The 15,142-nt window shown below is 39.1% G+C and overlaps 1 long non-coding RNA gene across 1 annotated transcript in view; it reads left to right on the top strand.

Annotated features, from left to right (window-relative positions):
* Positions 1 to 11,041, top strand: part of LOC127475591 (uncharacterized) — a 42,930-nt gene extending 31,889 nt beyond the window's left edge. Inside the window, exon 4 of the long non-coding RNA XR_007906255.1 lies at positions 10,946 to 11,041. This is a non-coding gene — a long non-coding RNA (uncharacterized LOC127475591). The remainder of the gene's footprint in view (positions 1 to 10,945) is intronic.
* Positions 11,042 to 15,142: the final 4,101 nt, after the last annotated feature.

Raw genomic sequence — 15,142 nt, 5'->3', positions numbered from 1 at the left:
AGGAAAGAAACCCAGTGGGACAGTCTTAGCCACGCTGCTGGCTTTAAATGTACGGATCTGTCCCACTTAAATCAAAGTTAATCAGAGGCTGAGAATTTTTGTGACAGGGGAAAAATTAAACATTCACTTGAATGTTTTCCTAAATTAAAACACTGACTGTGTTTCTCTTCAGCTGAAGATGGACCTCTTGGAGGAAGCCAAATATTAGACTGTTTATGTGGAATGTTTAATGAGGTTGTATGTCATCACAGATAAAACACCATAAATTAGGATCAGGAACAAATCTGAGGATATATTCTAATTTTTCACTTACACTACAGTTATATTTTGCTTTTAAAAAATCTTGTGAACTTCTGGTAGTGATTTCTAATAGTGATTAGTAGCAGTTAATGTAACAGCTGTACATTAGTAAATATTTAGCCTGTATAGAAGTTACCATAATTTTCATATAATAAGATGTGATTGTAATGAGTTTTTCTACCCATCCTCATTATTTTATGATTTGGTAACTGCTTGCTGTAAGTTACTTCCCAAAGTGTATGTATTAAATCTTATCATTCAAACAAATGAAAATTATAGAAAGGAGCCTTAACACTGTTTCTTGGCCAGGGGTTTTTAACAGCATTTGTGAAAGATTCTTTATGACAGTTATAAAGACATGTTACTAAAATACTTTGTCTTTCTGGAAACCTATCAGAGTCTATAAATGTCTCCCAAAATAACGCTGAGAGCATTCTGATATTGCCATCCCAAATATACACTTTTTTTTTTTCCTTGTCTTGAAACAAACCATAGAAAATCTTTGGTTTGGACTGTCAGGAATCACATTCACGCCTAAAGGGAGATATTTGACTTCCATCTGTTTGGGGGTTGTGTTTTACTTTTTTTCCTTTTTTTTGCTTCTAGTCTCCTAATTTTTTAACTAGCCTTTTCCTTTGAAGGAACCTTATTTAACCTTCCTTCTGAGTTTTGAGTATCCAAGCAAAACACCAAAGAACCGGCAAAGTACCAGCAAAAGGATTAGCATAATTTAAAAGCAGAAATTCATCCTCTCGCTCTAACAGAAAATTTGATGTCTTTGTTCACATTGTGTTATCCCTCACGTACTTATTAATTTATGTTGCTGTGTGAATGACCATGAACTCCCAACTTTGTCTGTTTTGGCATTCCCACAGCGCAGATCCCACCGTCTGCTGCTGGAGTCTGTCGCTCTTAACATGAGGAGGGGCACTTGAGGTTTGGGGTCATGTCTTTCATTCATTCTGCTAAAGATCACTTTGTCTTCTGGCAATACACTGTGACTCAGAATCACAGGAGAAAGCCTCTCTGGGCAATTGTTTTCTGTTGTTTTTATTCAATACCTTAAGCCACTTGCATATTTCGTGCTTTTCCATCCACAGTTCCAGTTTCTAGAATGGTGTTGTTTTCACCTACAGGCATGGGTAAAATGCACATATTTCAGTAATTCTCTAAGTTTTTTAGTTTAGTATTAAGGCATATTTTGGTAACTGAAATGAAAAATAACGTATCTAAAAGGCTCTGTTGATCTGAAGCCGGTAATAAATATGCTGCTCTTTACAGAATTGAGCATTAATTTTGGGCACTGAACATAGTAAACAGCAGGGTCCAACTTCCAGCAGCCACCAAGCACTCCTTAGGAAAAAACTCCTTAACTTCAGAAGTAAGGTGGATCTATCAGCCAGAAGCACTGATCCAACCTGTGTTGCTTCCCAAGAGCGACCTTCATAGAGTGATCACCTCTGATCCCAGCCCCATTCCCTGGATTAACTGTTAATTCTGGTGCTAGTTCAGTAGTTTTGTTGCTAATACTTGAAAGGGTATCCCAGGCTGTTTATCTTACAAAAAACTGTCACTATTTGAGGAATAGACATTCTGGGATAGAAACAGGCCAAGGGAGACATCATTTTAGGGGACACACTGATTATAGGAAAGTACCTGAGAATTCTTGGCCTCATTCGTTTCACCTGGGGGAGGTTGTGGAAAATATCACATTTTCTGTTGCATAGGATTCACATTCTCTTACCATTTTTGGTTCTTAAGGTTAAAAGATAAATAAGGGCTTGAAATGATGAAGTGGGGATGTTGGTGAAAGGTTCAAACAAAGAAGTCCAGAGAAGTACAACTCTAATAAATAGAAACTAATTAAAACCAAGGACTCTTGGAGTTGTCTCCCATAGTCTTGTGTAAACCAGGTCAAATTTACCTTTTAGCTGTACTGGAATGACTTCTTTCTGTGTAGGAGGAGAGTATATATATACCTCCAATCTATTTTGGAGGTATCTTCCTCTGCTGAGGAACTGATAAAGTACCGAAGGTGTTTTCTTACCAGAGCTTGCATTTCACCATCCATTTATGTAAGGAGGATTGATACCTTTTTTTGACAATCTGTCATGAGGTAACACTTCTAAGGAAGTGCCAAGGATCTTTGAGCACTGATTTAAGGAAATATGTGCTTCAGCATTTGAAATAAGGAAGAACAAACTTTCCTTCCCACAGAAAACCCCCACATCCTGAACTGAAGATGTGTGCTGTCCTTCTGTGAGCATATAGCACCAGCTTTATTGTAGAACAAGCACTGAGTTCATTGTCACAGCTGTAAAAGCTGTGATGTTCTATCTAGTAAAACATCCTTTTAATTTCCTTTTGTTTATAAATCTTTCCACAGCTTCTCTCAAGTAAAACAGTTTTTGTAATTCTTCTGCATTCTGGACACAGTGAAATAAAAAAGAATTATTTGTACTGTCACAGTCATACTGGGTTTTGTTAGACAGTGGTGAGAAATAGCGTTTGTTTTGGATGTGGTGTGTACTAATGCATGACTGCTTACAATAAGTATACACAAATTTATCACCTTTAGTGATTGCATTGTTGTCTCTACTTTTTGTGCCAAGTTCTGTTCTGCTTTACTTTGCCACAAAGAGCTACAGATGCAACTGGCTGCAAAACAGGACCTGAAGTGAAGATTGGGAAATCCTTGCAGGCTTAGTTGGGGAGTGGTAATACAGCCTAGGGAGGAAACTTGTGTGGAGACCATCAGCTACTGTTGTTTCATTAGCATGCATAGTAGGAGCAAAAAGAGATCTCCGACAGTCTTTGAAGACCTAATGAGGTAAAATATCTTCCCTTGTATAGCACCACATGAACTTCTGTATTCTGTGGCACATAAAACCCCTCCTCTGTCTTGGAGTCAGGAATAATGGGGCTTGGGTTATTGTAACTTGTCTCTCTGTATTCCTTATCCTCTTGCTTCCTGCAGGAACATGAGCATTTTTTGGCTAACCTGCTGTTTTATTGAGGTGTGGGCTGGCTTTGTGCTAAAGGTTTTGCAGCAAGAGTGAAAGGCAATGCATCCTTCCTTGTATGAATTCATGAAAGGTCAGTATAACGGTTATTAAGTCCTTTTTTCCCCCAGAAGTCCTCCTCCAGTAGTAATTATTCTTCTTTGTTCCCCTGAAGATGAGTCTTTCATGATTAAATAAAAAAATCTTGTTAAAAGTGACATTATATATTACAAGTGCAAACTTTGCAGTGAAGGGAACGGAGCAGCAATAAACTCCTTTTTCTGTACAATATCCTTCATTCCTCTTTTGCTAAATCCCATCATGTTTCCAAAGCAGTACCTGCTGCTCTCAAACAACACATGCTGTTACCTGCTCCCTGCTACACCAGCTGGCATATTCATGACCAGGGAGATTGGCAGGACAGGGCAGTGGGCAGGAGGAGTGCCTGGTGTAAAGGGAATTGACCTGCAAACATACTTTTGACCATGATTTATTGCATAAATGGCTTTATGCCTCACTGCCTCCTCAGCTCTGGGACTGTTGCATGAGCTCTAGAACTGGAGCACAATCTCACATTAAAATATTTATCTTCCCAATGCTGTGGTGATATTGGGAATTATTTCTCTTGCTATTCATGAACAGAATAGAACCTGTAAGACTAAACGTGCAGCTACGTATGCAGGAGTGTTAAGATACACTAAAACTAAAGCCAAATTTTCCAAGTCCTAGATATGATTCCCAAAAAAGTAAGAAGCAACTTTGCTCCAAATGATAAATGCCTGGCAAGCTCTTCTTACTGCCATTAGTCACTTATTTCTCAAGACTTAATTCAATGGCATGTCATATGCAGCAAAGCCATGGCCAAAATGCTGTACAGCAGTAACCCACTATTTTTGGCTATTGGCAGTGGGATAAATCTCTTTTCCCTGGATTACAAATAGTTTTTTATGATTTTACTTCCCACTTCGCAGTGGCTAATGCAGGACTGTTTACCTGTAAACTAAATATTCATAGTGTGTACAAAATATGGCATTCACAGGAAGATGCAGGATGAGTTATAGGAGCCTCTTCTTATAAACAATGTGTTGGTATAATGCATCAGCAAAATGAAGTACAGAGTATTATCAGTTCTCTTGTAAATTCTGGATTAATTTCATTCCAGATGGTGACAGGATTAATGTATTGCCAAAATTGCCTCTAGTCCTTTCTTGATGATTAATAGCTTATCTGTATTCCTTTCACTCTGGAGCAAAGCAACACTAATAACTTAAGTAGTGGGAAGTTTCCTGTGGAAGCACTAATTGTAAAGCAAAGATCCTGTTGTGGGCAATGCCAAATGGAGTTTGGACTTTCTGGAACGTTCAGGACTTTTAAGAAACTTGACTTTAACACCTTGCACATATATACACACACAGAGATTGCTCCTTCTCTGAGTTACCTATCAGATGGTTTATTTAACAGGCTGCAGTGATGGGAAAAGTGTCTTACTGGTCATCAAGATAGAGAACCTGGGAGAGAAATTTACAGTTCAGATGAACAAAAATCAATGAGTAGCTTCAGATGGCAGATAAGGTTAAAGCTGCTATATTCCACTTGTTCAAGCCACAGGATAAAGCTTAATAATCTGGTTGTTCTAAAAGCAGCTTCTTTGTGTCTTGAATAATTGATTTTTTTTGAGGGAGAAGCAGATCTACTACTGCTCAGAACTTCTGCTCAAATTTAGGGCTCTGCTGTTCTGTGAGTTCAGGATTTCACAATACCAGGTCTCCTGGCTGTGGAGAAAACAGGAACTGAGTGCAGCTGGGCAGTATCTGGCTACAGCAGACAAAGGTCCTTGTCACATATCTGTCACCAAACTGGACTGAGGGGAGCAGGAGGGGGCACTGCTGCCATTCCAGCAGTGGCCCAGCTCGCTGCTGGCTCTAATTTTGAGAAGAGAGGCTCTAACTGGTTTTTTTCTTTCTGAGCCAGTCTAAGGTCCCATTTTCCTGAAAGTGAGTTAGATGACTTACATTATCCAGGAACAGTGTGCTGTACATGATCTGCTCACTGTACAGACAACACAGAGGAACATCTTCACCTAAGAGCAGTGGGTTGGTTCCTTCTCCAGTACTTATCTGGCACCAATAGGTACCATCAGGGACTGAGCCTGAGTAGGGTTGACTACCCTGGGGAGAGAAGTGGCATGAGCCTAGAGGAACCTTTGAATCTCTAGGATGAACATTAAAGGGTGGCTGGGGTGAGTCAGAAGCCAAGGTGATGATGCACCAACCTCTTTGAATGAGGTAATGAATCCTAAATTTCTGGTCACGGTCTAAATGTGCTGCACTTAGCAAAACACAGGTACACAAGGCTGAAGTGAGATGGATGACCCCAAGTCAGGGTCCTGTTTTGGTTTAAAGCATTCTGTAAAGCTGCTTTTACTTCTTCTCAACTCAGATTTAGAAGAGTCAAGGGAAATCTGATTCCTGAATAAATTTAATGCTGTTTAACTTGTTGGCCTAGGGGGTAGCTCTGTATTCTAACAACTCATGTGAGGAGGAACCATACTGAATTATATAACATCTTTTCCTGTTAAAGAGTCACAAACTCAGCCCATTCATTTCAGCTGTGAATAAGTCTCCATTCTGTTACTAAAATGGCTCTGTTGTCATTTATCAACTCTGCAGTGCATGAATCATTTATCATGGATCTCTCTGTGGTCTGAATTTCTGTTGGACACTGCACCTTGTACCCTACTTTTTCAATGCTGCTTAGAGCTATTTGTGCTAATTTGAAGTTTTATCTTCCTCCTGTTACACTTATTCTTTCAGAACTTCTTTTCAACAGCTTTCCAAAAGGAACCCTGCAGAGGTGAGACCTTCTTGATATAACTGTCTAATACCAACTGTCTCTCCCCATCTTTCACCTCCTATTGATGCTACTGCTAAACCAACAATGGCTAAATAGATGCATAATTCATCAGTCCTAAAGAAGAGTGGGAAATAATGGGAAATAATAGCTTGCATTTACAGTTCAAGAAAACTGCTCATTAGTTGAGTTATTCTTTGCAACTCTCATATTTTATTACAAAGGGAACTGATTTTAACCTGTGGACCTCTGGCATAGCAACTGTGGTCTCTAAGCAGCAGTAACACCATCCATCATGGTATTATAGAAGGTTATAATAAGGTTTCTGCTCTTTTACTTAAATTCAGATGCCAGGTTTACACTAGAACAACTAAGGATTTGCCCAGCTGTTTTCCTGATTTTCCCCCAGAACCACACATCCACTCATACTTGCTGCTCCTCAGTCTGACAGCACTGCATGATTTCTTCTGTGAAGCCTCTGACTGGGAAGTAGCTGAGTCTAACTTCCAGATCTGGGACACACTGGAATGGTTGGAAAGTTTTGTAAGGGAAATGACTGCTCCAGGCAAATAATGATTAAATAATAAAAAACTGGTCAGCTCAGCTCAAAGAAATTCTGCCCAGAAACTGCAGGCTCCATAGAAAGTTAAAATGTTCAGTCCTTTCCTGCTAGTACCTACCTAATGTTCAGCTGGTCTGTAGTGTTTGTACTGGAGGACTTTGACCACACTTGCTTATAAAATTGTGGGGTTTTGGTGTTTGAAATAGTGTTTGAAGTTTTTTTAAAGACCTTTTATTTAAGCTGTGTCTAAGCAGAATAGAAGAAGGCCAGTCTAGGAGCCTGTCCCTTTTACTGCTGAAGACTTGGCTCAGCAGAGCCAAACAAAGTCTCTTGGAAAAACAGAAGGCCAGTTAAATGGATCCTTTTGCTTCTGGCAGCAAACCTCTTCTGCAGTATTGCCCACTGCTTCCATTCATTAAAGACTTTCAAGGAGGCACTTTGCCTCCTGCTTTATTACTGTACAAGGTCCCTTTGCCTGCCTTTATATCACCAGCTTCTATTTCTTTGTCTGCTGCAACCCCAATAAGGATGCTATGAGCAAAATATTTTTCACATGTTTCCAGAATTCCTTTAAAATTGTTTAATTTGATGTGGCAGATGGTTCTAGGACTGCAAAGTTACCAGAATGATTGCTTCTTGTTTTGGGGATCTGATAGTGGTGTTACTGGCTGTTGTCATACAAAATTTTATCAGGTTAGTCAACATTAAATGATTGTCATGCAGTATTCCCTTCCTACTGTTGTTGAGTCTTAAAATCAGAATGAAGCAAAATGACTATTAATATTTTGCTAAGTCTTTCCTGGCTTCACTTTTGCTACATTAAATGATCACAGCAGGCATGAGGCCTGAGGAAGAAATGCAGCTTCCCTTTGGGCAGGACTCAATTATCTGACTGTCTCCAAGTGGTGATGCATGTGCTTTGGGTAATGTTAATGTGATGTCTGATATATTCCATTTCTCCAGCAATATGAACTGCTGTCACAGGAGGCAGTGAGGGTGGGGAGAAGGGAATGGGTTACTACAACAGTGATGCATTTATATTGGGAACCAGCATTGCCATGCCATTACCTGGAGGTCTTTGAGTAAATTTTGGGATTTAACATCCATCAAGCTGCCTGACAACACTAAGCCTGCATTTGTGAAATGTCTCATAGGATAGAGGCATAAATCTGAGTTATCTACATAACAGGGATATTGAGTTATGTTGCACAGGAGGGGCCTTAAACATAGCTGCTCTGGAAAGCATATCTGAGAATAGAGACCTAAAATACAGCTCATTAATAAAAACAGTGTTGCTGTAATACATAGCTCTAAATTTTAACAGAAGGAAAGAAGGAATTTTAGAATTATCCCCTCTGGCCACACACATAATGTGGCTCCCAGCACCTGCAATTCCTTGTGTAGAAGATGAACAAAGCTGTAACAGATCTTGTCAACTAATTATGAAATTTATGGAATTGAAAGAACTGTATGTTTAGGTAAACTTAGTTGAAACTAATCATTCAGGCTTTAGTTTTTAACCTGTCTCAATTAGAAACAACCCAAAATGTCAGGTTTATTTGACCTGATTATCATTTTACTACATCAGTTCTTGTGTGTGTCCCTTCTATACAGTGCTATCATCTGATGGCATCTCACCAGCATAAAATGGGTCTGACAAGAGGGAATCAGGACTATCACTGTGTCTTTTCTTCTGAGTTGTGTTGCTGTTGTGAATTGAATAAAACCTTTTTGTTGGTATTTAAGGTAAAATAGCCAAGAGTTCTGCACTGGCACATAAAGCTCACATTTTCGGTAACTATAATGAGATGATCTTCCATTTATCAGAGAAAGCATGTATTACTTTGGAGAAAACTGATATCAATAGACTGAAGTACACTTAAGGCACTCATTGGGATATTTCAAGTAATTCTGTCTTCAGGACTTTCTAGCTTTTTGTTAAGAAACCTGGAGTGGATTGAAGTAAATCATGATGTGAAAGGGCACTGGGTTGCAGCTTGTTCTATAAAAAACCTGGCCAAGCATTTGCTCAAAACACACTGATGTTCTGGATATATAACTGGGTTTTTTTTTATTTAAAACTTATGAAGCATTAGTTTGCTTTTCACATAATATGGCAATTACTTAATGGAATGGGATCACACACTGATGAGGCTGCTGGCCAGTGATACTAGAGGATCCACAGGCTGTTACCTCTTTGAAAACAAAAGATAATGAGAAGCTCAGACCTCTCTGATCCCTGCTTTGTCACCTAGACTGACAGCAAGAATGTTTTTTAGCTCCCTGATTCTAAATACATTAGCATCTAGAGCAGTTAACCCTCTAGTTTTCTGGAGCACCATCCCTTTTGGTTTGGTTTGAATTAGATATCCATGGTGTCTCACAGACACTTATCTGAGTCAACCTGGGAGAGCCCTTCAAACACTCTGATGTCAGAAAGAAGTGGGAATGCAATTGTTGCCAGGGCTGTGTGAGTTCTGCCTCAAAAGCATGCTTAAATCTCCCCTCCCTTTTTAAAAGCCTTCACTGACATCCTGCAAGTTATAAAAGGAGGAGCAGGTATGAAGTGAAAACACAACCTAGGCCTCCCATCACCACTGGGGAGGGCTCTGAATGCAGTGCTGAAACTTGTGATTAGTGTGGACTTTGTTTTAAAGTGCCTAGAAAATCATTGGTTGAAAGCCTCCTTCATCCTCTGGGAGAAAGCAGAAGAGGAGATATGAGTCAGGAATGTTTGTGTTTCTGCATTTGCACCTGGACTAGAGGTCTTTCCCCACTTCACAGGGGGCAGGAGTGTAATCATAGACAGGCAATAATTCCAATCCATCTGGAACACAGGAACTGAACAGCCCAGAAATAACCCTGGTCTTATAAGTAGCTTCTACATTGTAAACATCTGCCTTTATTATGACTGAAGTATAATTAATTCATCAGAGGTAGAAAACCATGTCTGAATCAAGGAGGATAAGATTTGGATAAAAATGACTAAGGTTCAATATTAAATAACACAAACACAGATGACCAGATATATGTGTATTTGAAAGATTTCTGGGTCATTAATTGCTCTTTCTACGTTGCTTTGCTGGTGAGAAGTAATTCCAAAAGCTTTTAAACTACTGAAATGATTTGGGGGAATAAAGGGAGCATGCAAAATTCCTTTATGGGCTGTACTTGTCTGTGTCTCCAGGTGAAACCACCTTACAGAGCACAGAAGATGATCCTGGGGGTTGACTAGCAGGGCAATATAATAAAGCATTGCTTTTAATGAATGAGCAAGTCAATGGCAGTGTTTTCCTACCTAATGTCATCCATCCTTCTCTTCCTGGAAGGTCAGAGCTAGACAGGCACAGCAATGTGCCCTGGACACATATTTTTTAGTGTACATGGATCAAAAATTGCCAGATTGCCAGTGATGGGATTAAGAATGGGATACCATTTGGTGATCAGAGTAATGATCACCTTTTTTCCTTAAAGAAACCTCTCTCTGAATGGCTGAGATAAAGGCTTAATGCACTCACTGGTTACACTAAACAAGCAGGAAACATTGTGAAAACCGATTAATTTAATATGCTAGAAAAAGGGGGAAAAAACAAGCCTTTATAAATGGAAAGAGAGAAAGCCTTGTCAGTTATTAATGCTTTCTTTTCTTGCTAAAAGAACAAATGCAACTTTGCCAGGATTTTTTTGCTCATAAATAATCAGGAACTCGACAATTTGTAATAGTCTTATCCTAAAAATAACCATAATTACTGCAAAACATATAGAATACTTTCTAGAGGCACTACTTCTTAGCTCATTATCTAATCATTACCTGATAGTTGGAACCAAGCCTTTATATGCACTGTCTAGAGGGGAAAAAATACTCTGTCTAAAACTGGGCATGTTTGACAATGCCATTGAGCTTTTGGAGGCTCAACCTAAACTGGTCCCAAAATGAGGGAGGGGTAAACAGAGTTAAAATCCTGTGCTCATAACTGTGTTCTGCCCCTGGGCTGACTAGCAGAAAGATCTGTGCAAAGGGACAGCACTTTGAGACCACACAGAGAGAACAGATCACACCTGGTGCTTTATTCTCATTGAAAAACCTAATCCTTCCCAATCAGCCTATGAAGTAGTTGAGTCAGAGAAGTCTTTCTCCAGGGGCTGTGGGAGTAGTATTACTGCAAGTAACTCAGTATAGTAATTCCTTCTATTCTCTCATCATTTCTCCTTTGTTTTCTCTTTCTCTTAGAGCTTTCCTTATTGAGAGAGTCTATGATTGAAGACAACAGAGCGATAGGAACTGCATACCTGGAAAACAAGCAAAGCCACTCCTAATCAGTAGCAGCATAATGTAAGTGCACAGAGCTGCAGGAATTACAGGCTCTAGACAGCAGACTTTTTCTATTTTAATAATGAAATGGTTGTGACTTACAGGGATCATCTGCTCCATGCACTAAGGAATGTTGACATGTGGCCAGGTCAGCATGAATAAGTGTATGAAGTACCTTGATGGAAATAACTTCATATCCAAGCAGGAAATGGTTGTTGTATTTGAAGCTGTTTGGTTGGTTTTTTTCTGGTTGTTGCTGATTTTTGTTGGATTTTTTGTTGTTTTTTCTTTGTTTGGTTTGGGTTGTCTTTTTTTATGTCTTTTTTTATGTTGGTTGGTGGTTTTTTTAAAGAAGTTTAGATCAATTGCTCTGTGCATCAGCTTTAACTGAAAACTAAATAAACAACCTAAGTGTAATTTTGAGTACTAAAGGAACAGCGTATTCATATTTCTGGTAAGTGCAATGACTCTGAAATAGTGCCTCAGGTCTTGTCTTTACATCCTTTATTTCACAAATAAAGAGTAATGGAACTCGCAGAAAAGCAGACATTTCTGTGGATTGACAAGATGCTTTCATGAGAATAAAAACAAACAAATAAAAAACCAGTAATGCTGTCAAACCAGAAATGCACATGTACTACTTAGAGCTGAGTGTTACAAGAGATTGTGTAATAAATGTAAACCATGAGTTCAGTATAAGCAAACTTCTAGTCTTTACTTTTCTCCTTTCACTAAGTTAAATTTTGCACTTGGACTGCAGCTGCTTTACTTGGAAGAACAATTGTTAGCTGGTATGCAACACACAGCTCAGATTAAGCTTTCCTCCCAAAGCTGCAAAATGTTTGAAATGATGCCACAAAAGTAACACAGCAAATGGAGCTTTAAACAAGGGAGTCAATGTTTACAACCAGTGCACAAGCAAGTTGGAGTATAAAAGAACTTAATTAGAACCATCTTTGATGTTTGTGTTTATAGGTCATTACTGTGCTGTATGTTGTGCAGATGTACCCAGCCTTTGCCAGAAAGGTCTCACTTGCATAATACGAGCTATTATTTTTATTTGCAACTGCTTTAACTTGCAAGTTTGGGGTTTTAAAGACAGTTGCTGGGTTTTCAATTTAAGGCTATTTTCCAGGCTTAATGTCTAATTCTCACTTTTTATGAAATAAGTCATCCTCTCTAAGTAGAACTACTTAAGGCAAGTAGAAAAAAAACTACTTTTCATCCTCTCTGTGTTTTGGCTGAACTCCAGATTAGTAGCCTCCCACCAAGAGTGAAGGCTGGCAGAAAGCAGAAAATCATTCATAAAAAGTGTACTTGTCTCTGTCAGGAGAAGGATGAGAATGAACTGTGGTTGATAAAGAGGGGAAAAAGTGGATTTTTTTTTTTAATGCTTTTATCAAACTTCAAATCGTTGGTACTGCCCATGGGATATACTTGTGTGCCCAGCATCACATCATTTTTTTCCTTCAGGCAGAATAAGCCCCATACCTTGACATAATGAGAGGATGTGAAAACAGTAGGTTTTGTGTAGGGAGGAGAGGAGATCAAAGGGAAGAACTAAATGTTCTTTTGTTTTGAGTTTGACCTGGCATCATTACTTCTGCTTCCTAATGGAGGAAAGTCAAGTAGCTTCTCAGAAATCAATCAAGACTTTATAGGCAGAACTGGAAAAGGAACCTGTGTCACCTGGACCTTGGCTATGAATTCCTTATAAACACGTGGCATCATCAGAACCAGAGGCTGCAGAATGATGTCTAGATTAGCAAAGCTTATAGTCAGTGCTCCTGCCAATGCTGTTGAGTCCTGCAGTTGTTTTTTCAAATATAGGCCACGGAAAACACTCATTGGTGTCCATAGGGTTTAGAAATAAAAGTGAAGAACACAGCTGTGAGATTAAAAAGCAGAAAGTGTATTAGAATGGAAGAATCTGCTGTTGTAGGAAATAAACCTTTCTGGTTAGAGGGGTGAATGCAACAGGTAATACTTAACAGGTAGCTTCCTAAGGAAGCAATATTTAAAGGTCAGCATGTTAACAATAACTGTGTGGAATCACGACACATGACAATTGAGGTAATGTTTTAAGTAAGATAAAAGAAAAAATCCTTTGAAGTGCAGCTATTATTTAAAGTACTTTTAAAGTGATCATATTATGATCCATCAAAGATCAGTAAAAAGGAGGATGGTAAAAGTTATACTTGAAATATACTTCTAGATTATTCAGAGTGGTGATTCATGCTATATTATGCTGTGCTTGAAGCATGGCTAGGGAAATTGTGACTAATATACCAAATGGACCCAATCTTGAGAGATAAATACCTTAAAGTATGAAGTGAGTGTTCATGTGTAGGTAGGTAAGTAACTTCAGTGAGTGAACTTGCCATTGCTTTATGGGGCAGATCTTGTAGCTGTTTAAACTGATATCACTCAGCTGAACTCGGGGTAGTACTGTCTTGTATCTGTCTAGCATTTGCTTCTAATTCCTGATATAAATTCTCTTTTCAGTTAGAATTGTAACATGTTTGCCCTTTAAAATAAATCTGAGTACTGAGTTGCTGTAGCAATGGCTAGTTTGGGGTTTGAGGTGGGTATTTCTGTGTATCTCTCTCTCTCTCTCTCTCTCTCTCTCTCTCTCTCTCTCTCTCTCTCTCTCTCTCTAGATATCTTTCTGGTAAGAAGGAGGGTGGCATAGGCAATGTACTGTAGAAAAGTATTAAAGCAGTTAAGACATTTGTAGATGTGGAATCCTGTAATTTCAGTGAGATCCTGTAATTACAGCAGAGGTGGAATTGTTTCAGGCTGTTTGGATGCTACTTTATACACCAATGAACTGCAAAAATGTGAAATGGGGAAGAGGCACTTTAGTTTGTGCTTACGTGCAGTTCAGCTTGTGTTCTGCATGCTCAAAAAGCAGGAATTTGAGTTACTGAGTCTTTCATCTTCTTTTATCTTGTGGGCATACATGAAAAAGTTAAGAATATTTTCCTTTCATATCGTTGCAGACATTTGTGAGAGGAAAGTGGCTGTTTGGTTCATCAACAGCCTCCTCAAATTAACAGGAACTGATAGGCACATACTGCATATGACTCTGAAAATCTCTCAAATGATATTTGTTTGTGCACGCAGGGGATTTTCAACTTTATAAGCAGATGCCAACCTTGTGTGAGTAACATCTCTCTTTAATGGAAAAAATATGTAAATGTACTTTTTTCTAAATCCTTGTTGTTAGTTTCTAATATGAGCGGGGCTACTCTGGGGAAAATCGAGCAACTACATCCTTATAAGAACTTTTCTGATGTGGCTTTAAGCCTGGGCTCAATACACTTAAGGAATGCTGGTGACTGGTTTCCTAGCAAACATACCATTATGGGCTTTATCATATTACCTGGCCTCAGAGGTATGTGGTACATTTCTTGGCTAAGGTCATGCAAACCTTTATTGAGCCTCTGGTACATTTTGGCAATATCTGTGGCTTAGCTCTCTAGAAATTTATTTTAACCTTCCCAATGGAAAGGATAGGAAAAATCTTTGTTAGCAACATTTCCCCAAAACCTCAGAGAGATCTGGACCAAGGAGTCAGTTATCTTTGTACTCCATAATGATTAGGGACAGAAAACCTAATGGTCCTTTAGTATTTACTACTATTTGACTGTCAGATCTGTGTCTGAATTCCAACAGGGATTTTGATGTGTTTGTAAAAAGAGGGTGATCTGTGTACTACTAGATCTTTTGGTGCTACAAAGCTGATAAGGATGAAGAATGATCAAAGGGGACCAGGTGCTTGATGGAGCTTATTTCAGCTTTATTTAGGCACTCAGATGTGGAGGTGCTCAGGGAAATATGGTCCAATGTAAAGCACACAAAGCTGTTCCAAAGGTGGGAAGGTGGAGTAAGGTTGCATTGCCAGGACTCTGAGTCAACTGCCTTAATTTTGCTAATCCAATAGCAAGTCCCAAAATCTGGATTTGCTCCTGTCAAATTGTAATGTCCTTCTGCTGAGCTGTGTCCAGATGAACAAAGCAAACCTACTGGGGAACAGCTCCCTGCCTTTTGGGGTGGGAGGCTGCTCTCTCTGGCACTGAAGTGATGGGTGGTACCTCCATGGATCTGCCTCCC

Source organism: Manacus candei, unplaced genomic scaffold, assembly GCF_025592945.1.
Source record: "Manacus candei isolate 608988 ecotype Guabito, Panama unplaced genomic scaffold, ASM2559294v1 h1tg000002l, whole genome shotgun sequence".
Taxonomy (NCBI): Eukaryota; Metazoa; Chordata; class Aves; order Passeriformes; family Pipridae; genus Manacus; species Manacus candei.
The sequence above is the reverse complement of the archived record's forward strand: the minus strand, read 5'-3'. Positions and strand labels throughout refer to the sequence as shown.